General features: G+C 33.7%; 1 protein-coding gene across 4 annotated transcripts in view; it reads left to right on the top strand.

The window, feature by feature from the left end:
• The window catches only part of LOC135845572 (protein couch potato-like), a 160483-nt gene that overhangs the window by 51140 nt on the left and 85160 nt on the right, over nucleotides 1–24183 (top strand). The window lies entirely within an intron of this gene.

The following is a 24183-nucleotide window of genomic DNA, read 5'->3' as shown; positions in this document are numbered from 1 at the left end:
ATTCAAGAAATGAACTCAAAGACTTGAAAGTGTAGCTGCTTGGATTATTTTGCATGTTCTTTTGATTTAGTTTTGTTTGGTTCGGGTTATACCTACGTACCTATCTTGTTAGATGCCTACAGTGTTGTCAAAAAATTGAACCTTTGCTCAAAAAAAAATTCTGAGAAAAGAGAACAAAAGCTGGATATTTTTTCGATTATTTAATTTTAGAGGGGCTGCAATGGTCAGCATTTTTTCAGATTTTTTTCATTTCTTGAAAAAAATTTATTTTGGAATTTTCTTGTTTTATGGAAAATTATTAAATTTTCAGATTATTACTTATCTTTTCAGGATTTTTTTTTAATAATACGAATTTCTAAAAAAAAAGTGAAAATAATTATAAAATCCCAAAGTTTGATTTAAAAGATGAAAAAGCAGTTTATTTCCCCATATATTCTAGTCTTTTTTAAAAGAGGAGGAGGTTAACATTTTTGGCAATAGTTTTCTTTCAATTCTATCCCCTCCTCCTCCCCCCAAAAAATATCAAAATTTAAAAAAATTGGAGAATTTGGAAAATGAAAAAGCAACACAATTTTCTCAGACTTTTAATTTTTAAGAATGAGGATGGGTGTTTAATTTTTTTTCAGATTCGTGTCTCTTAATTTTATAGCTGAAGATGGATTTTTTCGTAACCAAATTTTTAAGAAGTTTGAAAATTTACAAAAGGATGGACAAAATTTCATACAAACAGAACAACATGAAAAATTAGGAAAAAAAAACAAAACATTTGGAAAAGGCCTTTTTCTAATAAGTATATTTTTTTCAATTTCTTGAGACGTGGAAAGGGCTATGAAAAATTTTCAAACAAAAAATTTTAGGCCAAAATGTTTTAATTTTTATGGATTGGGAAGAATAAATTCAAATTGAAATTTCATAAATGCTAAAAAAATAACTTGGTATTTTTTTTCAAAAAAAAAAAAAAAAAAAAAAAAAAAAAAAAAAAAACAGAGAAGCTGGATTAAAACAAGATAACAAGACACATTAGCAAAAAACAAAACAAAAATTCTATGATTCCCATTTCTACGCAAATATTCAGCTTCTAAAAAAATTCTATCCCAAGTTTTATACCTATAATTTTCAGAATTTATTCCTTGATTTTTAATTTCAGTCACCAAACGGAAAAAATTGAGAACGCTGTGTGTATTTTTTGGGCTCAATTTTTGCAAAAAAAAAACAACTGAAATCTCAAAATGTGTGATCGGGTAGCTAAAACTGTAGAAATCTTTCTTTGTAATATTTCAACTCGATTTTTGGATCTCTTCTGAAGTGAGCTGAAAAAAAGTGATTCTGCTGGGCTCATTTTTTTCAAAAAAAAAATTACCTACCTGAAATCTCGAAATGTGAGTTGGACAGTTACAAATCAAAGTTGAGGGCCACTTCTGGAATATCATTGTTTTTTGAAAAATTTTGGGCCGCAGAAATACAAATTTCCCTGTTTGTGTCAAATATGGGTCTAATTGTAAGTAATTGCAATTTAAAGATAAGTATCTATAAACGAGGTTTTTTCGGGATAATAACTGACCATCAGATTTTTTTCATCGATTTATTCAATTTTTCGAATGCAGATTTTTGAATATTCAAACCCTGCAGGATTCTTAATATTCTGTTTGGGCAACTGAAATTTTTGGGAGAATTTTATCGAAAAAATAATTGTAATTTCATCTCATTAAATTGAAGCTCATTGAATGATGAAAAGTTACCAACTATCATTCTCAAAACGCACCTCACCCTGAAAATTGGACTGCAAAAAAAAATTAATAAGAAAATACAGAAAGCAAAACAAGAAATTTATCCTAGTTGAAAATTGTATTCATTACTTTTACCTATTTACTTCATCAGTCACCCACATTTTTAGCTTTCAGTAAATTTTCTTTGTATGTACTTCTCAATCTTTCATTTCAAAAATTAGTCACCCATTTCTGAAATATGTACCTACCCATTTTGAAGACAGAAATCTCGAGAAGGGAGTGGAGCTGCAACAGCTGTTTGCAGTAAATTTTCTTGAGCAGCTAAAACTCTGGAAATCTTCCTTTGTAATGTTTCAACTCGATTTTTTGGGTCTCTTCCGAAGTTAGTGAAAAAAAGGAATTTTTCTAGTCTCAATTTTTTCAAAAAAAAAAAAAAAAATGATCTGAAATCTCAAAATATGAAATTGGAGTGTTACAAATCGTGAAAATTTTGAGCCCCAAAAATACAAATTTCCCCGTTTGTGTCAAAGTGGAGTTTAATCGTAATTGCAATTTAAAGATTACTTCGAACGAGGTTTTTTCGGAATCATAATTGACCAATCAGAGTTTTTAATCGGTTTATTCAATTCGTGGACAGCACATGTTGTAATATTCAAATTTCAAAGCCTTTATCTTCTGTTTGGGCAATTGAAATTTTTGGGAAAATTTTATCGAAAAAATAATTGTCATTTCATCTCATTAAATTGAAGTGAGTGGAGCTCCAACAGCTGCTTGCTGTAAATTTTCTTCATCCCCAATTTTAAGGATCTCATTTCTCCCAGTTTTCCAGAGAAAGCTCCCTTCTTCTAGTCAACTCAGATAATAACACGATCTTCTGTTATGGTTCCACTGAACCATCGATAAGATAAGGTGATCTATGCGAATCCACTCGGCTGACCTTTAAATTAAATATGAACCATTTCCAACGGCATTATCCATTATTCTACCTCTCAACCTGTGCATTTTTTTTGGACATCGCCATCCATCGATCGCCGCACGCTCAACGGCCAGTTTAATTAGCGAATTGTTGTGGGACGCGCGGGCTTAGCGGATTAATTCATAACCGTCTTTAGAACCGGTTTACCGAGCCTCGGCTTAAACGCCCGACGATTCCGTATAGCATATTTGCTATAATAAAACTTATTTTCTTACATAATTCTTAAATGGTATTCACGACGAAGCGCAACTTTTGTATACCGCTGGTATACCTATAAGTAAGTGACGGAAACCAGTATTTAAATTGATAATTTCATTATCAACGGATGCAAATTTTCAATCCTGTCTCGAACTGGTTTGCTATTTGGAATACGTTTACGCACGACAATAATGAATGAACTATTGAGTCATTGACCCAGTTAAACGGTTGTATAGTAACTTTGCAGTAGTAAGTTTTGACCACTTTCTCAATGACCTTGAATGATGTTTTATAGGCATGTGGGACTAGTACATATTGTCGAATACCGTTTTCACTGGACTGGACTAGTATACAACAAGTACCTACATGCGATGATACCAGAATAGTGTTTGTTTTTGTAGGAAGGTATTTGGCGAAAAAAAAAAAGAAGAAGGAAGGAAAAAAAATACAACGATGGTATTTTAGCGTGAGAAACATGGTATTCTTTTCACCAAAGTACATTAGGTATACGAAGAGCTTAATGCTGTTGTCGAAACGAGTAGCTAAACATTTCATTTAATTAACTCATTTCTTTGTTTCCTCGAACACTCACCTTTCGGTTTTACTTTGCTGTAATCGTTTTCACGTATCTTATTACACACGGCGGCGGCGAAATGTCGAGTTAAAATTCAAACACGTTTGAAAAATTTGTATAATTTATGCGTACATTGTGTTCCCTTCGAAGAACATTTTTTACTCTTTTTCGATAACAAAAATAAGAGTAAAAGATGAAACATTTAATACACAACGATACCCTGCCAACCGTGAATCCGGTACAATTGACCATGATACGATATGTGTACGTTGTATACTCGTGTATCCTATTCCATTCCTCGTTGTACCTATCTCATTTGTTCTAGACCGTTTTTTTTCCTTTCTTTCAGCGCTTCTTGTAACTCCACCGATGACCCTATCTATAAGCTCGGTAATGCGTTCATTTAAATTCAATACTTACTCGTAAATTGTTTTATTACACCTTCTTTTTTCCCCTATCACGTGTAATTCTCGAATAAGTGTATACTAACCTGGGATGTTCATGTTCACGAAAATTAGTGTAAGTCGTGGTACTTTTTTTTTTCAAACCAACGAGCGTTGAATTACTTTTTTTTTTCATCATTCAGTCTGCCATCGAATCGTCCCATCGAGCTACCTAGTAATTAGAATGATGCGAAATGTTGATTCGATTCGACCATATGTTCGTTTGCGTAAATTATCCAGTGCCAGCGTACTAATGCTCCAAAGGATACAAGGTGACATTTTCACGGCGTTTCGGTTATGCAATTTTATTAACGTGTTTTGAGAAATACCAACCGCAGGATACGGTTCAATAGAAGCACAACACTGCAGCGTTGGTGAGATCTAGTAGTCCGTTTGTCGAGTGGTATTGGTAATAATTCTTTGGAGGCAGAGAGATGGTTTTAATTTAATGAGTTATGGGCTGCGTTTGTTGTTGTTGGACTGAATGCGAGGATGATGTTCGTTTACATGTTAGAATTTTTATACTTTTATATTATTGTTTCTGTGCGAATGTTTCTACAATTTTTTACTCTCCTGTAACGGTTTTCTAAAAATGTTGTTTAACATTTATAGAGATTTCGTTGTAAATATTTTCAAATACTCGAATTGTTTTGAAACAGATTGAGATATTGTTTGAAAATTGAATTAGGAATTTCGAAAATTTAAGGAAAATTGTCAAACAAATTACATCTTTGGGTTTGTGTAAACAGACACAGAGGTTGAACTGCTTAGTCGGTTCACGGTTGTGAAAGAGGTTTTTGCCCTGGAGCAATTTTAATTTTAACCTGGTTGAAGATGAATGATTTGAGAATTGGACGAATTTTACTGCTGTGATGAGAAAATTTTATCTAGGATGAATTTGAGCCTGTAATAAACATCTCTGACTTACCCTACCATCTTATCTACCCATTTACCTAAAAGTGTACGAACTGTGACTCTTTTGTACCAATTTTTCTATCAAATTTTTGTCTTCATTTTGTGAATGACATTATTGATTGAATAAAATAAACTAATTCGAATTTTATATTTTGTTTCAGGTGAGTACGAATTATTGCCATAAGAAAAATAGAATGGTCACTTATTTGAGTGTGAAGATATGAGTAAGTCAAATTAATGATTTATGCTACTAGAGAAATGACACGAAAGTAAAAATATCCAAGAAGATATGATTTGGACTCGAAGGGAACGGAATTATTATTTTTAGGAGCAAGAAAAGGGAATAACCTTGATTAAAATTTACCCAGTAAAAGAAATTTGGTCACCAACTTACTAAAAATTGAGAAATTTCTGATACCTAGTTTGAAAATTTGAAAATAGGTAGGATTTGATTAATTAGGATTTGTGAGTTTAAAAAAAATATATTTTTCCTCGTGCTTTCAATAATTTTAACAATTTTTTAGCTTTTATTATAATTCCAATAATTTTTTTGCAAAAATTGGAAAATTTTAAACCGATTAGGTATAGTATGTTTTTTTTTTGCAATTACTTTGTAATGATTTTCTTTCAAGTTACTCATACAAAAAAAGTACATATTATCTAAACTGGCAGAAAGATTTTTAATTTTGAACTAATAAAACAAATCAGCTAAATTTTCAGATGCTCAAATTGATTTTTTCAACTTATTTGACAACCTTTTTAAAATTCTTGGGAGAAAGGTAAGAGAATCAAATTTTTACCCAGCTATAATGCTGAAATTTGGAATGTAGCACCATTTTTATTTCTCCAATCAATTCGTAAAACAGTTTTGGAGCCATTTCAAGCAATTCTGGAGTCTCCAGCGACACGCGACAGTTTGAAAATTTTTGATTTTTTTCAAAATCTCATTTTTCCAGTAATTTTGTAATTGAAAAGTTGCATGCATTAAAATGTCGTTGGAGGCTTCAGAACAACGTGAAACTTCCTCCGATCGATTTGAGAAATTATTGAAAGTCTAGTTCCCACCAAATTTCAATTTTTCAACTTGAAATTTTGTGGAAATTGTGATTTCCAAAAATGTACTGGATGCTCTAGAACTGTTCAAAACGGCTGGAAACCGCTTCTGATCGATTACATGAGGGGGGGTGAGGGGTATTGAAAATATTATTTTTATATCATCAAACTCTAATTTTCTTGCTCAAGTGGGCAAATTTTTTTTGAGCTTTTGGCTGAAATTTGATTTTAAAATTTTTTCCACAGTTCGAAAAGTGAACTCCAGGGTCTGAAATTTTGGCTGACTGGGGTATTTTTTAATTCTCTTTCGATCTACTTAGTTTTGTTTGTACACGAAATTTTTCTGTTGGTTGGATGTTGGATACTTCCCTTGTCAGTATTATCACCATTTCATCTAAAATGCATCAAATTGTGCGACGAACCTTTTTTTTTTTTTTTTCAAAATTTAATCCCATTCATGATCCAACCAAACTTTCAGAAGTTTCCACTTTTCTGGGTGAAATTTTTTTTTTGTCTTTGGCTCAAATTATTTTGATTCTTAAAAATTTCCCGAAGTTCGAAAAATGAACTCAAGTATCTGAAATTTTTGCATAGTGAGGTATTTTTCTGTGCTTTTTCGACTTACTGTATAGTTATTTGTACCCAAAATTTTTGTTGGTTTGGATTCTTCCTCGTAAGTTTTTTTAAATCTTTTCTTCTAAAATAGATCAAATTGAGTGATCAACTTATTTTTTAAAATGTAATTTCATTTACAATCTAACCAAACCATCAGAACTATCAGACCTTATCATTTCCCAAGGATCTCAAAAAATTATAATTTTGCATGAAACTTTGAAGAAAAAAAAACTGTAGTAAAAACCGCATCTGATATTATAGTCTGATAGTTTGATGGGTTATTATTGGAATAATTTTTTTCGGTAGTAAATGCATTAAAAATGGGATTGGGTGCATTGGAATTCTGAGCAATTTTTCTAAAATTTTGATCAGTTACTTAATCCACCTAAATTCTATCCTTACTTTGTTTGAAAATTCTGGAGTTTTTACAGTTTTTTATGTGAAATTGATCAAGTATCAGTGCTGGGAGCGTTAAATCGTGATTCCTGGTTTTCCAAGCTACTTTGAATTTTTTTTACCAAATTTTTCATGTTGCACAATGTTTTGAGTGTAAAGGTCGAGATCAAGAATTTGCCAATAAAACGTCCTGCTTTAGCATTTTGCTATTCAAATTTTCTAAAAAAATTATTTTTATGGGACTTTTTAAATTTTTTTCTACTAAATACAGTGGTAAAGAAAGCAAGTCATTGAGGGTCTTCTTTCGAATGTTTTTTTTTTTTTCAACAAGATTTTTTGACTATTTTTAGAATATATTTATGGTAGGGAGGGGTCGTTATAGTTCAATGTTCGAAGTAATCGTCATCGATAATTTGGAAATTTTCATCAATATTAAGTGACTCAAAAGCTTGCCCAAATTACAGGGTGACATGAGAACATTCACCTTTTATTGTTAAAAAATTAATGCAAATTATTTTTCATCGCTTTTGAAGGTTTAATCGATTCAAATCCATTCATAATTTTTTACATCGACGAATTCATCATCGTCCCTCTCTTCCTCTTTTTGATGTCAATTTCTCGAGACTTTTTTTTCGCGTACAGATTGTATCTCAACATCGCTCAAAATCGTACAAACTCGTCGACAAGTGAAAAAAATCACTTCTCTTTCGTATAGAAGATTTCAAAATAAGCTATCGTATTTCACCGCAATACGACATTTGCGGTACGACCGGATGAGAATTACACGAATGGTTACAACATAACACAGCGTTGTGTATCTCAATCAATGTTACGTGTATACAAAATACTCGTACATGGTTTACACATAGAAGAATTGTACTGAGCGAAAACGAGAGATGAGGCTTAGCAAGACCAGTACCTACTAAATCTAACGAGATGAAGAGCTGTGTGAGATGCTGGCTATGGAGATGTGGAGATGTGTGTGTGTGTGAGGGGTTGTATAGACATTTATGCGAACAAGAGTAGCTGGTAGTTGGTAATACACAAACACACAAGAACACGAGAGCGACTAGCGAGCAAAGGGGATGATGAAAGACGAGACACGAGACTGTGTACGACTCCGAGGTCGGTAGTATAGTAGCGGCGATTTATCAAACCACCCTTTTTACTCGGCGCACGAGCCCGGCAATGACTTAACTATCGAAGACATTTAGTGGTAAATATTAACAAGGGTCAAAGGACGCGTGTTAACATAATTTGACAGTGGTGTGGTGTTGTGTTATGGTTACACAGACGATACGATACGATGGGATGGGATGGGATGCGATGGTGTTACGCACACAGCACGTGAGTCGAATTATTTCCAGATAAACGCTTATTAAGATGGTGAATACGAGGATGACATTCGAAGACACGAACAAGAAGGTAATGTAAAGTCAAAAAGGTCACCGTCGAGTTAATTGGTAATTAACCGCGTTTATAGGATTTAATGAATAAATTGTTTCTTATAGCGTTTGTATGTGGGAAGTGTAAGAAATCATTAATCATACCTTTTATTAAACGTAGGCAGTAGATAATTTCAAAAGATGGAATGGTTTTTTTTTCTCTTCTTCTACTTCGGTGTCTGAAACGACGAACGAACTGAGAACTACGCGAAGATGTGACTAAGCGTATTAGAAAATAAAGAATAAGAATAGCATAATAATATAATGGGAATTCGCGTAATTCGAAAAATAATTTTTCAACCTTCGCAGTATGGTTATTTGTTGGTCCGGCGCTTGCAATTTGTTTAGCTGCCATACTGGAACATGTACAAAAACCTATTATCGAGTAATTAATTCGGCTCGTCAAAATTCTTACTATATTCTATATAACAACGTATACCATTATTAGAAAGAGAATTGGACTAACTCGCTATACAAGTCGAGCTACAGATGCTGACGTTTGAGATGTTACAAGTACCATATCATCTGCATTACGCACGAGGCAACGCAAGAGCCAATAAAACGTACTTCTTGTATGTACCATTGAAAAAGATGCAAAAATAGTTCAACGTTGTGCTCCAATTTTCATACTAGTGATATAGGTAGGAATCGTTGGTAAGATGTACTACATCAATTAAAATTTTTATCATTCGCCTACGCTTTCGCTTTATTATAAAATTCATCATAGTTGGTCACAATGTGACTAATAATAAGCGGGTGTTACATCACGATGCGATGGCTCGAGCACTATACAATTTAAATTACACAAGGTCTTAAATAATTATTTGATGAGCTCGATGTCAATCGAAACATACTCTACTGTCTGTGTACAAGTTTGCTCTCGTTTTGAAATTTTCCTTTTCGTGTGAATTTCGTATGCACAAATTACCTCTCGTTATATATACATAATTTTGTGAATTTTACACAAACAGATGAGACGATTTCGTTGCGTAGACTTGTTTGCAAAATGTGGGTAATTTTTCATCAAAGAAATAGATTCCATTTGGACGACGATGACACAAGTACAAAATGTTGGCTCAGTTGTTCTCCGCGAGTCCGAAACACTATAATAATATGAATGCACATTATTTTTAAACACTTTTTTTTTGTACTTGTATGTTTCACCATTGTACATACATTTGCATCGACCAAGTTGAAACTCTCAAACCATTGTCGGTTTCTATAAAAGAATTTTTTATATTTTTTTTTAAAATGATTCATCGTGTGATTTGAATTTGTATAAAGTAGCACCTGAGACTGTGACATTCCCAATCCCTTCGTCATCAGAATTGAAAAAAAAAATCAAAATGAAACGGAAATACAAACAAGAGTGAACTCGCAGAGAACACTGTGATCTCAACGCCATATTATGATTATATAACATTCGGACATCATCGATAGAGATAATCGTATTGGCAATCTGATTATCGCGAGATAATCACACCTTAATCCTATCGTTGAATTAAAACTGGTTTCAATCGGTTTGTGAATAAACGAAAGTGATAAAAATGTACTATGGTATGTAGGTTGCCGGCTGCTTGCCCTGCCGATGCCGCATGGTGCATATGTAGATGTACCTACTACACTGCTGCTGCTGGTGTTGAGATGTAGGAGCTGGTAAACTTCATGTAGGAGGCTTTCTATATGGTCAAGTTGAAGAATTTGAAAATGGTGAACCGCTTTGTACATACTGTACAGTATATACAATATTCTGACGTATATGCTATGAAATTGTTAATGAACAAAATGAAAAACGTTTGCGGTTACGCTTTTCGACTTTGAGAGTAGGTTGATCATTAGAAGTATACCGAATCGTTAGAATATGCTTCTGGTTTTTAGATGTGATTTTTTTTTTCTTCTTCTCGGACTCGGACGATTTGAACGAACGCGTCAAGAAAAATGTAGGTATATGTGAAAGGCGAATAATAGATACGTATTCTTTTAGTCTTAATTAATATTCGGTTCGAATAACGTTTCTAGCTCGTTTTGTGATGGGGCGTTTGAAAATTACTCGAAAGGTGGGTGGCTGTATTTTTATATTTTTTTTCGAAAAGAGGTTGGTAATTGGGGCTTTAGTGCTTCGAGGGAACTTCATACGTTGTAGGCTCTCCTGGATGTGATTAAAGAAATAATTCTGTTCCAATTTCTAGACGCACACAAGAAAGAAGTAAACGATGAAAAGTAAAGAATGATAGGTACCTAGTTAGTCGGGGAGCCCGCGCAAGGATCTATTGCACCCCCCCCCCCCGGTCGATCCTCCGGGACAACTTCTTTCTTAAAGAGGTAGTAGTCCTAAGGAATATTTTTAGCCCTTCTACTCAGAAAAAAAGAGGCCCTACTTACAAAATGGCGGCCATTTTGTAAGTAAGGCCACTTTTTTTGAGTACAAGGGCTAGAAATGATCATTTGGACTCCCTCTTTAAGAAAAAAGTTGTCCCGGAGGATCGACTGGGGGGGTGCAATAGATCCTTAAGCGGGCTCCCCGACTAAGTTGAAGATTTAATAACAGCAGCATAGCTCAATTCTTCAAGGAAAAATTATTGGATCTGACCAGGTCTCATCAGATCTGGTTTGATTCAATCAGGTTTTTCGTATTGGACCTGATCAGGTCTAAACATATCTAATATGGGATCTAGGAAATGCCCGGATCTGATCAAATTTGTTCAGGTCTAATCCTTTAAAACATTTTTTGACGATTTTTTTTTAACTCTCGTTAATTTTTAGGAACTTTTAATGTACCTATGTATTTATTGCTTTTTTGAGTAGGTAATTTTTCTTATCATTTTAGCGCGTTTTTAACACGTTTTCATGAATTTTAAACAAATTTTACTAAAACTTCATGACTTTTTGGCCTACACTAACACGAACAATCAATACTAAACACCTACCCCGTAACTTTGCCCCTTCAATTCACAGAATCAGCAAATAAATTTACACTTATATAGTTCGGATTGCAGCGTTACAGACAGACCTCTCAAGTACAGAACACCCAGTACATATGTACTCTATTTTGTCTTTTAAAAATTTATATCCTCAAAGTTACTGTTTCTCTTGACCTCCAGACCGTTGAAAAAACACAAAACAGAGATACTCAACTACAAGTTTAATTATCTTCAACTTCGCGAAAATTTTGTTTCTTATCGTATTTCTATTGCCTTCTCGAAGAGCTGACAAAAAATATCAAGAAAAACTCAAATTCAGCCCCAGAGATCACTTCATTTAATTGCTACAACTTTTGGTAAACTTTTGATTAGAAAACTACTGCCATGAAAAATTCGTACCGGATGCTCCCAGTTTGAATTTGTTTCAATGATGACTGTTTTTTTTTGTTAAATTATTCTCATAATGCTTTTCGGTGAAAAAATAACCAAAATAACTTTCCATTTGTTGGTAGGTTTCCCACAATTATTAATGTCGAAAGTGCCGAATGTGAGCAGTAACACGTCACACAATGCGTATTATGTAGGTAGTATAAAATATACCATGGTTGCGACTGCGATTACCTACTCTATACTATGCAATCGTAGATTTATTTGAACATTTTATATATAATTGAAATTCATGTTCTATTTAACTCGATAATTATTTTATTTAATCGTACTGGAATCTAGTTAAGGTTACCTGTCTTGAAACATATATTTTAACTCGTTATCGTGTTGGTATAGGTCTAGGTGCTTCGATAATAATTTTCTTCTAACGATAACGCTGCACTAATGTACACGTGCTTGTAAAATGCGAAAAAGAAAAAAAAAACAATTATATCTTCGGGACGCGATTTCGCCGTTATAAAAAATGACGATAATGCGATCGAAGTGCATGATTTTAACATCGGAGGAGTGGCTGCCGGTGGAGGGAAATAGGAAGGAAGGTATAGGATATTGTAGATGCCATCAGCTAAGTTTTCAGAGCATCGTAGTACGTTAAGCGATATAACATTAACCCATATTAGTTTACATTGAGAGTATGGTGGGTCTGGGATGTAATGGGATTTTCGCCTGTGTGCCATTCAAGTGCACAATTTCTAACAAAATGCGTATTATTTGATAATTACACATTCAGTAGTCTCTAAGAAAGTTTTAACGTTTGTCAACAAGCCAAGTAAATTATTGTCCGGCAGCCAACTGCTAATGATACTTGCCGGCTTTCATACATCATTCCGGAGCACATGTACGATTAAACAGGCGAACGAGGGGCATTTTGTTATGTCGGTGATTTATATTATTTGTCGAAGGCGCGATTATAGCAATATAACTTTGTTGTTGAATTTATTTATGCATCGTACCTTTCGATAAATTCGTCCAATCGAATTCCTCATCGGTTGCAGGCGCTTTTACCTATCATAAACAACGCTCTCTGTGGCTGTTCGCCGTGTTCCTGTTCGGAGTCGAGAGCCATCAACCGGCGTGATGTTGGATAATTCACACAACACAACGTGTCTTAGCACGTGTAAAATTTGTTCCAAGGTTTTTGATAGCATGCCCGCGACCATTACAGCCTGCTGTTACAATATAGCTAAACTTCAACTCTCTCGTCGTCGTATTCTTTCGCGAATTTCTTTTCATTTTTCGTCGCCGCTCGCCGGCTTCTATTTTAAAAAGAAAAATGGTACCGTGTAAACTTCATTTTCATTTGTCGTAGAGAGTAATAGAGGCGAGAAGCCGGTCGTTTTAATGATCGCTTACGTAATGAGCTTTTGTAAAGGATTCGAGTCGTCTGTACTATTTTATATCGAATAGCTCGCGAGCCAAAAAAATTTATAAACGTAAATAATACACACTGGTCATTAAATGTGAAAAAGTCTTGTAAGGCAAGGTTATAAAACTTGTTAAGTGGACAATTAGCATTATCGTGTTTTTTCTCGAGTACGTTACGATGTAAACGTTTTTCTTACTCACCCATTATTTCCTAGAACTGAATCTTTCGAGTTTAAACAATACAATTCGTCGTGAGCTTTCGGCAGGGAATTCTTCAAATTTTGTAAGCTCGCGAGTGGAAACTTGAAGCGATGAATGATGATAGATGTCATGGAAAGTTTTCAGAGAGGTGACACGTTGTCATTTCGTATACTACTAACATTTGATTTATTTCAATGCACTTTTTAGACTCGAGTTATTCTTTATGACGATTTCTTAGAAAATGACTCGTGTGATTTACGAATTGCTGGGAGCTTTTATCTATAAGACCCACTTTTTGCTACTTCTTTGTCGGTTTTTACATTGTTTTTTTTCAATTTTTTCATCAACTGTGCTGACCCCCTCCTGCTGGCTTTCTCTCTTTTGAAATATATCCACGTTAACACCTGTGTTACCTCTTGAAACTCCGTGAAAACAAAGGTCACTAAATTATTTTATGAGTCATGGTTCTCTATCCAGCTAATGTTATTTTTCAAAAAAACATCCCATTCAACTTTGTGTGGGCGCGGACTCGAAAAACCACCTTATGAGATATGATTCTTCATCTAGCTATAATGCTGGTTTTCATAAAATACCCCATTCTTACTTCTACATCCAAAAAACCACTTTATGAGTCATGATTCTCGATCCAGATAACGTTGTTTTTCAAAAAAATTCGCATTCAAACTTGTGTGGATGTCAACTTGAAAAACCACTTTATGAGATATAATTCTCCATCCAGCTAATGCTATTTTTCAAAAAATACCCCATTCTTACTTCTGCAGCTGAAAAACCACTTTATGAGTCATGATTCTCTGTACAAGCTAACATTGTTTTTCAATAAGGTAAAGTACCAGTTGCGGATATCGACACCAGTTATGGATAATCATTTTGTGGCGCTCTATGTGACCAAAAAAAAAAAAAAAAAATGATATCTTTTTCTTTGTCATCAGGTTAGCATGTGTACAGCTTTACATCGTGATTCTCAACTCCGAAGTCCTAATAAAAAAATTCTGAAATAAAAGTGCAAAATTTTCGGTGATTTTCGAGGTGTTTCATTTTGTAAAATTTTGAAAAAATGGAAAAAGGTAAATAAATTTGTTATTTTTTGCGGTTGATGGACTATTCTGATAGCAAATAAGTCAAAGAATCCGTTTTTGAGGGTTTCAAAATTTTTCGCGAATGTTTAGTCACATTGGTACATACTTATTTGATGAGGTATAAAATGTGTGATAATTGAGCATGTTTTCAAATTTGGAAAACTAGTGTGGCTTAAACATTACTTATTTATGGTGTAGACTGTAGACTGTATTTCGGGTAATTTTTTTTCTAAATTTGAAAAAAAATTTCTATCCTCAAGCGGGACCTATCCGCAACCGGGCCCCAAATTTTTTAGTTCAGACCTATCCTCAACCGGGCATTCATTTTATCGATCAATTTAGAGAAAATAGACGCATTTGGGCGCTATGGCCAGTTGAAATTTGATGTTCATCATAGAGTATGCTGATTTACTCACTTACTTAAGTGTTCTAAAAACAATTTTTTCTTGATTTTTTTTTTTTTTACGTTTTCATAGCCTTGATTGTTCTTAATTACAATAAAACACGTTTTATAGCAAAATAGAACCAAATTTGAACTTATTCCAGATGGGGCCCGGTTGCGGATAATGGATTTTTCTATCCTCAATTGGTACTTTTTTTTTCTTGAAAAACTTGGAACCAAAAAATTTTTTTTCTGTTCGGACAAGATAGCATGATAGTTTAGGGTGTATTCAACGCGTGTATTTTTTTTTCATAAGAAATGGTTGAACTATCCGCAACCGGGCCCGAAGTCCGGTTGCGGATAATTTGAGGGTTTTTTGGATGGCTCTGTAAAATAGAGGTTTCGATAAAAAAAATTGTTTTTCATATATTTTGTGCAGAAAGCTTCACTTTACACATACAAACCATCAGATTGGAAAAAGGTTCAAAATTGGGCCCAAAAAAAATTGTTGAAAAAACCTATCCATAACTGGTACTTTACCTTAACTACCTCATTCAAATTTGTGTGGATGTAGACTTGAAAAGCCATCTTATGTGAGATATGATTCTCCTCCCAGCTTAAGTATGCTATTTTTTAAAGAAATTTCCCATTCATACTTCTACATCTAAAAAACCACTTTATGAGTCATGGTTCTCTATCCAACTAACGTTGTTTTTCAAAAAATTCTGCATTTAAACTTGTGTGGATGTAAACTTGAAAAACCACCTTATGAGATATGATTCTCCATCCAGCTAATGCTATTTTTCATAAAATAACCCATTCTTAAGTCTACATCTGAAAAACCATTCATGAGTCATGGTCCTCTATCCAGCTAACGTTGTTTTTCAAAAAATGCCACATTCAAACTTATGTGGATGTAAATTTGAAAAACCACCTTATGAGATATGGTTCTCCATCCAGCTAATGCTATTTTTCAAAAAATATCCCATTCATATTTTTACATCTAAAAACCCTTTTTATGAGTAATGAATCACATGAATGTCATGATTCTGTATACAGCTAACATTGTTTTTCAAAAAATACATTCAAATTTCTGTGGATGTAGATTTGAAAAACCACTTTATAAGTTTTGATTCTCCATCCAGTTAATGCTATTTTTCACAAAATATCCCATTCATACTTCTGCATTTGAAAAACCACTTAATGAGTTCTGATTCTCCATCCAGCTAACATTGTTTCTTTGGTTGGAGTAAAGGCCACAAAGTTGAAAGACAAAGAGGTGTTCAAGTCACTCCTCTTGTGCTGAGCATTGATAAATGGCTAGAAAGAACCTCAAAATCACCATCTGATTAGGAGGGTGATTGACTGATGTTTAAAAGTGGTATTTACTGTTATTTGCCACATATCGTCGTCTTAATATGCAAAGTGGCCAACTCCATTTTTGTGAATTGTTCAGGAAATGCGAAAAACAGCGTTATCAACTATTGATAGGTGTTACATTAAAAAATTTTTTCACTTGACACATTTTAAGCCACTTCGAGTGGAGTTAGATATTTTTCCCAACTTCAAACGCGGATACTACACCAATGAATTCATCTGAGGTAATTTTCAATGTCAGAAGTTGTTTATGAAGTGTTCACCTTTCAGATGGTGTACATAACTCATTTTCATGTAACGTAAAAATGAAACCATTTCGAGTAGCTAAATACACAGTGTGTTATCCTTTGGTGGAGTTAGATCATTTTCCCGACTTCAGCCACAGATAATAGACAAATGGACCTGCAAAAGCGTGTTTTTAAGATTTCCACTTATGAAATAAGTGAAGAAAAATCAGATGACGCTCATAACTCATTTTAGTCAAAACTTGGAGTTAGTCACTTTGCGTATTAAGACGACGATATGTAGTGAGGAATAAATTGCAATATTACAAATTGTGTGCCTTATGGGGTGGACACTAATTTTTAGATTAATAAAAAGCAAAGAGATGCTCAGAAAAATAAACTTTTGAAATTTGAAGTCTTCAAAAACGCCAAAGGAGAGAAAATTCTTCTGAGAAAATTGGAAAGCGGTTTGAAAGTTCCATACCTGCCTAATGAGCTATTTTACGACACTATCAACTACCTACATTGCGCATAAGGCCATGTAAGATCTACCAAACTTGACGTAATATTTCGCAGAATATTCTATCACACTGGCGTACATTCTCAAGATATCTTAAAACGTAGGTACGCCAAGATATGTGACAAAATGTATTAATCTATCAAGTAAGTAATTATTTCAGATTGTCAAAAAATAGGTAGCTGAAAGAATGTAGATTCCGAAAATATATTATATAGTTTTTTACATTATCTTGTTTCATCATTGAGAGAAAAAATATAGGGAATCTTAGTTTGTACTTATAATATGACTCTTGTACTATGATCACTTTTTCATAATTTTTCTGTAATTTGAGGCATTTATTGAGGAAATTTTGATGATTTTTGCACGATTTGTCATTTTTTCCCCATTTTGTGATATGTAGCTATAGGTAGCCCAAATTCCAATATAGGTACTTTTAATATAAATTCAATGGTTTTCGACACTTTGTGTAATTTTTGTGAAATTTCATCACTATCAGCACTTCTTTAAAATTAATTTCTGTATTTTTGAGATAACTTTGCTCAAATTTTGCAATGTTTCATCAACTTTCAACCACATTTAACTGCGTTCACAATATTCTAAATAGGTAAGTAGGTATTTTTCAAATAGGTAAGTTTCTGGTCCAATTGAATCTGTACAGGGTGAAGTTGGTTTTAGCTCAAGTTTTCTTCTGAATGGCCTTAGATGACACCCCTTGAATAGAAGATATTTCTCAAAAGTTTCTGACACCCAACCTCCACCCTTTCTTGAATTTTAGATCATTTCATTAAGGTCAGTTCACTATTTACCCAGGAACCAATGCTTTTTTAAGCAGCAGCAGGCTACGATCAATTATGTGTTTAAAAAAGATAGACCACTTGTTAGTATATTTAGTTTCCTGTATTACCATAGGTAATATCATCACATTATCGATCCATCACACTACACCAGTAATTTCAAAGAGCAATAAACTCATAAAATCCATTGTCCATCTTGTAGCAAATTGTTTACCTCGATCGAAAGCAGAATACTTTGATTTAATTATGCATTAAAAAATATCCTCATTAGTTTGATATTAAAAAAAAAAAAAAAATAAGTACACCAAATAGTTCTCCTAACTGACAACGATGAGGGACAGAGGGAACATTGTGCCATCATTATACGACTAGATATAATTTGTACAGTTCATAATTACACGTGGAATATACTTATCTACCGATTTCGAGGTAAAAAAGCACCCAGCTTGCAGATACCTAGTCTACTAGTAGGTACGTGTGAAAAAGGTCACTGTGGAATACATACTCACATCTAACTTAAGATGAAACAAAAAACCCAAGTTGAACTCGTGAAATCAAACCACGCGTAGTTCATCAAAATACTAGCTCTCTTTTCGTCACGTTCGTAAGACAAAATTTCTCCGGTAGGAAGTAATCTTTGTGGTACCTGCGAACGAACAGATGTTCTGTACGCAAAAGGTAGTTGAACTCATTAAGAATTACGTTAGTTGACCATGAAACAGCAGAAAATCGTATAACAACGAAATGATATAACGATTCAAAAGTAAAAAAATAAAACACCGAGTGAAATGTACCTACCTATCCAACCTAAAGCATAAGATCTACATATTGATTCTATAATAGTCGTACCTACCAATCGTTTGGATCAATTCTCATACATATAAACGATCGTGATTCGGCGACAATTAAAAAAATCTTAATCTTTAAATTTTAACTGTAACGTAGGTAACGTTTCAACATTATAGATTACACATCAGTATATGAAAGAAGAAAACAAAATAAAATTTGCCAACAGAGATATTCCCAAGGGAGGAATCAACGGCCATGTCTCCTACTGGGCGATATACACAAGCAAAGGTGAAGAAAGTCATCGAACAAGAATTCTTTTACACAGACTTACACTGCACGCAGACACGTTAACAAATCAATTTTTTAATATTTCAGCCATGTTAGAGAGGTACTAAATGCTTCGAGAATACAAATTAGTAATCGATAATACTCGCATGTATCATTTTACAAGCGGAGGAATTAAGTCGACATTTTTATTTTCTCTAGTGACAACATTTTTGAGGCTTCGGTGTTGTGTAACATCATCGCATCGTCGCTGTCGTCCAAATAATATTCGTCATACCTATCTTTACTACCTTTATCCTCGTGTACAAGTTATACTAAGTATAACGGATTCGTATTTAAATTCTTTTCCTCGGTCGTCTTTTTTTTTTTGCAATATTATAATGAAATTCGTTAGAATTCGAAATTACTACTACTACTACGACGTTGCCACAACAACAAAGGATCATTTTGATAATTTATTTTCGTTAAGGTTCGTTAATTCTGCATGTTGCGCTGTTACATTTTATGGTTGCATTGTTCGTCTGGTTCAAAAGTAACAACTAATTGAGATATTACGATTTTTTTTTCTCCACGTATTTTCCAATTCGAATACTCATATCCTCTGAGTGACTTTAAAAGCATATAAATTGTAATGACTGCAGGATGTTCGTAAATTTTGCACATGCTTATATATGATACCGATGCACACCTTTATTTCTAACAATTGCAGGGTGTTTTACATAGTAAATAGGCTAACATCATGCCCATATTTCACATCATGATATAGCCGAGTCAGGAACTTGCGAAAAAAATGCTGATAAAGCTGGAAAAGTCGAAAACATATCAGCGTGAGAGCATTGCTGATTAGTATACCTACCTCATGTCGTGCTGAGCTCGCTAACACCGTTATTAATGAGACGATTCCGTATTTATTGCAGCAGATTTTTACTGCCGAAAGTTTAAACGTAGACATTAACAGCTTAACACAACAACAATGATTCATAACGTACTCGAAATGAAATAAAAATCGACCATTTTGATCGAAGCCTAATTATTACAACACGTAGCTTAAGTACATATAAGACTGTGCAAGAGAGAGTAAAAACAACAACGTTCCATCTCATTGTACGAGTATACCAAAGTACCATAGATAGGAGGCATGATACTTGCGAGCAAAACGCCCTCAACAAATTAAACCCATTACACGCAGCGAGCCATCATTATTTACAAAACCTGTAATCGAATCGCGAGTACTGCACACCACACCGACAACCGAATAAAACTCGAAGAATATAAGTAAAATTGGCATCTGTATACAATTTGGCAACATAGCGACGCGATACGCTTCCATAGGAAAAATTCAACGTAGCGTTTAATTTAAAAATCGAATCATGACCAGGGTTTTAGAAAAACACGGTGAATTAAATATTTCGCTTTTTTTCCCTGTATCTTTACTCTTTTTATACTTACGTCTTGTAGTAAGAGAGTGCCATCATGTCTGCCAAACAGAGTTCAACGATACCTACCTCTAGCTCTTAGCTCATCAACGCGTATACATATATACAAAACCACACGTTTAATCAACGTTGCAAATCAGACATCGTATAATTTACATCCCTGACGAAACGTCTTCTCTTAGTTGACCGAGAAAATGAATTTTGCTTATTTATACTTAGGTATATAGTAAATATAGCAGAAGAAACAGCGTTGTCGCAAAATTATGTACACAAACACGAATGTACAATATATAAGTAGATGGATACCTAACCTACGCATGTAAATATTAAATTTAGAAACATGCACGTGAAAAATTTTAGAAATTATTTCCCCAACTAACGACGTTACGATAAATACTCGTATTTCTTTCTTTGTTCTGACTAAATCTGAACTGAAAGTGAATGTGATTCTATTTTGGATTTGCTTATACCTACCTACTTACTGTCCACAACATAGCAACTAGCAAAGAATTCATCGAGGAAATCATGAAGGGGAGGGGGAGAAGGAGGGAAGAATCGAACACTGCCAGCAACATATCTTCATCTTTGAGCTAAAAGTTCAATTTTTTAAACTTTTTAAAATCTATACTCAAAAATGACAATTTAAAAATTCTCAAAGTGGAATGTACCTACATTTATGCTTTTCGTGACTTTTGCAGAACTTTTCCAAGAGTTTGGCTTCACTTTTTACAAGATGGAACTTTGCAATGATCTCTATCTCGTAGAACTTCTTGCTCGTCACAAAAAGCAACTCCAAAAACCAGTACTTAATTTTAAAAAAATGAATCCAAGTTTACAAATTAAATTCCTCTGCCCCCCCCCCCCCATCGAAGTGAATAGGATTTAGAAAAATTGATTATCAAGTTCAATGTTTATACAGGGTGTCCGGTAAGTATACTATAGTGGTACAAACTTCAGATTTGGATTCAACCGGGTACGACTAAGAAAAAAGGTTATGTAAAGATGTGGTCTATCTTCAAAATTGAAGGGGCAAAATGACGTTTTCAAAATCTAAGAGCCGAGATCCAATTTTGACCATGGGGTTGCTAGTACATACTTTGAAAAATGAACAAAATTACCTAAGTATTATGACTTTCTGCTCAACTTGCAGATTGAAGGAGCTGCAAATGATTTTTAATTTCAAAAAATATGTGATGAAAAAAATGAATGCAGAACTGAATACTACGTAAAAAAAAACAAATTTTGTTATTATCATTTTTTTCCCTTACTCTAAAATTTAATAAGTTTTTGAAGCTCTAAAATTTTCGACTTGCTGAAAATTTCATAAAATTTACAATTTTTGAGCTTCAAAAACTTCTTAAATTTTAGAGTAAGAAAAAAAATGATATCAACAAAATTTGTTTATTTTTTGACGTAGTATTCATTTCTGCATTCATTTTTTTTCATCGGGTTTTTTTGAAATTGAAAATCATTTGTAGCCCCTTCAATTTGCAAGTTAGGCAAAAAGTCATACTAGGTAATTTTGTTCATTTTTCAAAGTACATACTACCGACCCCCATGGTAAAAATTGGATTTTGGCTCTTAGATTTTGAAAACGTAATTTTGCCCCTTCAATTTTGAAGATAGGCCAGTGGCCACACCTTCATAACCTTTTTTCTTAATCGAACCCGGTTATATCCAAACCAAATCTGAAGTTTGTACACATCACTTACCGGACACCCTGTATAATTATGTACTTACCGTGTGCTCAGTAACAGTTCATCGACCTAACAAAATTGTGTGAGTATTGATTTATGAAGGGACAATTTCGAGTTATTCAAAGTCAAATATTTTCATTTTGATTTGTTTTTTGAAAATTCGAAATTTTGCTTTGGTGGATTTTCTTTTATACAGAGACCAGAAGCAGAACAATAAAGCTTACAGTTAGCTTTAAGCTTTAGCTTCTGATAAAAATTATTCAAATTTTGGCTTTCAAATTATAAAACTTGCAAGAGAACCTCACGAGTGTGCAGTAACCGATTTGACCAGATTTTTTTTAAAAGTAAGAGAACCCCAAGGTTAGTTCACCATAAAATTTAAGCTGCTTAATCGCTAAACAACGGGCTTAAAATTTCAATTTTTTTTGGATAATTCTGCCAACAAAAAAATAGAGAATATAACAAAAAAAATTGAACATTGATCTTCATAATATATATCAAGTGTCAAAGTGTTCATTCATGTGTTTTTTAAAGTCCATAAATTTCGAAAAATTTTCCAAAAATGTTTAAAAAATTCGATAGGGCAGCTACAACTTTGGAAATCGTCTTTTCTAGCCATAAGTAGAGTTTCGTGAAGTTTGGGTGCAATTTCGAGTCTGGACATTCAAAAAAGTATTTTTTGGGCCCAAAATTTTCGAAAAATTTCCCAAAAAAGGGTTGAAAAATACGATTGGGGTGGTACAGCTTTGGAAATCATTTTTTCTAATCACAAGACGAGTTCATTAATGTTTCGGCACGATTTTGAGTCTGGGCATTCAAAAAAATATTTTAAGGGTCCAAAATTTTCAAAGAGAAATTCTCAAAAATGGTCAAAAAATGTGATTGATCAACTGTAACTCTAAAAATCGTCCTTTCTAATCAAAAGTCGAGTTTCGTGTAGTTTGGGTGCAATTTCAAGTCTGCACATTCAAAAATGTATTTTTTGAGCCCAAAATTTTCAAAAAATTCCTCAAAAAAGGGTTGAAAAATGTGAAGTGGGGTGGTACAACTTTGGAAATCATATTTCTAATCACAAGACGAGTTCCTTAATGTTTGGGCACGATTTCCAATCAGGGCATTCAAAAAAATATTTTTGGGATCCAAAATTTCCAAAAAAAAGTTCTCGAAAATGGTCAAAAAAATGTGATTGGGCAAGTGCAACTCTGGAAGTCGTCTTTTCTACTCAAAAGTCGAGTTTCAAACAATTAAAAAAGTTGTAGCTGCCCAATCGCGGGTTTCGGTCATTTTTGGGAACTTTTTCGAAATTCTTGGACCCCGAAAAATAATTTATGGGCTCGATGACTTTTTTGATGCTCGATATGCCATGCCATGAGGATCACTATTTTACTTTATTGGCACATTTCTCCTTTTTTTTTGGCGGAATTGTCCGAAAAATCAAAATTTTGAGACCTTTGGATCGCTGTAGGGTTCACGATTTTCACATTTTCCCTTCCAAAATCATCTTTTCTAATCACAAGACGAGTTCCTTAAAATTTAGGCACGATTTAGAGTCTGGGCATTCAAAAGGGAATTTTTTGGTGTCCAAAATTTCTGAAAGAAAAAGTTTCCAAAAATGGTGAAAAAATTAAATTGGGCAACTGCAACTTTGGGAGCTGTTTTTTCTAATCAATATGTAGTCGAGTTTCAAACAATTACAAATGCGTTTTTTGGTCATTTTTGGAAACTTTTTCAAAATTTTTGGACCCCAAAAAATATTTTATGGACCCTATGACTTTTTTATGCTCAATCACGTGTTTCCATTTTTTTTTTTTTTTTTGAGGAATTGTACGAAAAATGGAATCTCGAGACCTTTTGGATCCCTTCGGGATTCGTCATTTTCACATTTTCCCTTCCAAAACCATCTTTCGAATCATTTTAGCCACGAAGAAAAAAATTACCAACGAAAGAATCAAATTATTTAAGGACTCGTCGCTCCCAAAAATTCAATTTCAAGGGCTCCGTTCTTGAATATTTCAAGCTGTAAAATGATACTCTTACAAAATTAATTAGTTACAAAACATGCGAGGAAAAAAAAAGAAGAAGATAAATCATACATACGTATCGTATACACAGTCGATATTTCGTGATCGATAAATAACGCCTCAAGATGTATGGGTTCATATACTGACTTATTCGTAAGCCTAGCAGGGGATAATTGTCGACCTCCAGATGAAAGTGAAGGTATGATAATTGCTACCGTTGATTATCCGCTTTTTCCTGGAGGCTTCCATCGAAAGGGAACGCTGCAGCGGATCGCGAATTAAATC

Source organism: Planococcus citri, chromosome 4 (assembly GCF_950023065.1).
Source record: "Planococcus citri chromosome 4, ihPlaCitr1.1, whole genome shotgun sequence".
NCBI lineage: Eukaryota > Metazoa > Arthropoda > Insecta > Hemiptera > Pseudococcidae > Planococcus > Planococcus citri.
This window is presented reverse-complemented; position numbering and strand designations above follow the sequence as displayed.